Here is a 618-nt window from a genome sequence, read left to right as displayed (position 1 = left end):
TTTTTGTCATTCTTCTATCTAAACTATCGAGCTTAGCCATCACCGCTGCCATGCCATCATTGGCCGAGTTCACTACCCCCCGACTTACTTCATTTCTTGGATTGTGGTATTCTCTAGAATGCTTAGAGAATTCTTCAATTAACTCCTTGATTACCGGGGGTGGCTTCTTTGTGAGCGGGCCTTGTGAGTCGAGCAATTGCCTTGTGGTAACATTGACTCCATCATAGAAGATGGAGACCTCTTGTTGGCTATTAAGGTCATGGTGTGGGCAATTCCTTAGAAGGCCTTTGTACCTTTCCCAAGCCTCATAAAGGGATTCTTCGGGTTGTTGCTCGAAGTTGGCAATGGCTTTCTTCAACTTGGCTATTTTGGAAGGCGGGCAAAAGTGGTCTATGAATTCTTCTTTCATCCTAGCCCATGTGGTGACCGACCCGGGAGGAAGTGACTTGAGCCAATCCTTTGCAGCACCCTTGAATGTGACTGGAAGCATGCGAAGTAGCTGGGTTTCGCGTGGCACATTTGGTACATTGAAGTAGTCAGCCACATCATTGACTTCATCCAAGTGCTTGTAAGCATCTTCGTGGTCTTTTCCATAGAAAGGAATCTCCTTCAGTTGAG

The 618-nt window shown here is 46.3% G+C and overlaps 1 non-coding gene across 1 annotated transcript; it reads left to right on the top strand.

Moving 5' to 3' along the window:
- Positions 1–254: 254 nt before the first annotated feature.
- On the top strand, positions 255–361 carry LOC145128133 (small nucleolar RNA R71). The gene has a single exon (XR_013716734.1). It is a non-coding gene; the product is annotated as a small nucleolar RNA R71 (small nucleolar RNA).
- The last annotated feature ends 257 nt before the right edge of the window (positions 362–618 follow it).

This window comes from Lactuca virosa, chromosome 7 (assembly GCF_052849685.1).
Source record: "Lactuca virosa cultivar CGN04683 chromosome 7, Lactuca_virosa_CGN04683_v6, whole genome shotgun sequence".
NCBI lineage: Eukaryota > Viridiplantae > Streptophyta > Magnoliopsida > Asterales > Asteraceae > Lactuca > Lactuca virosa.
The sequence above is the reverse complement of the archived record's forward strand: the minus strand, read 5'-3'. Positions and strand labels throughout refer to the sequence as shown.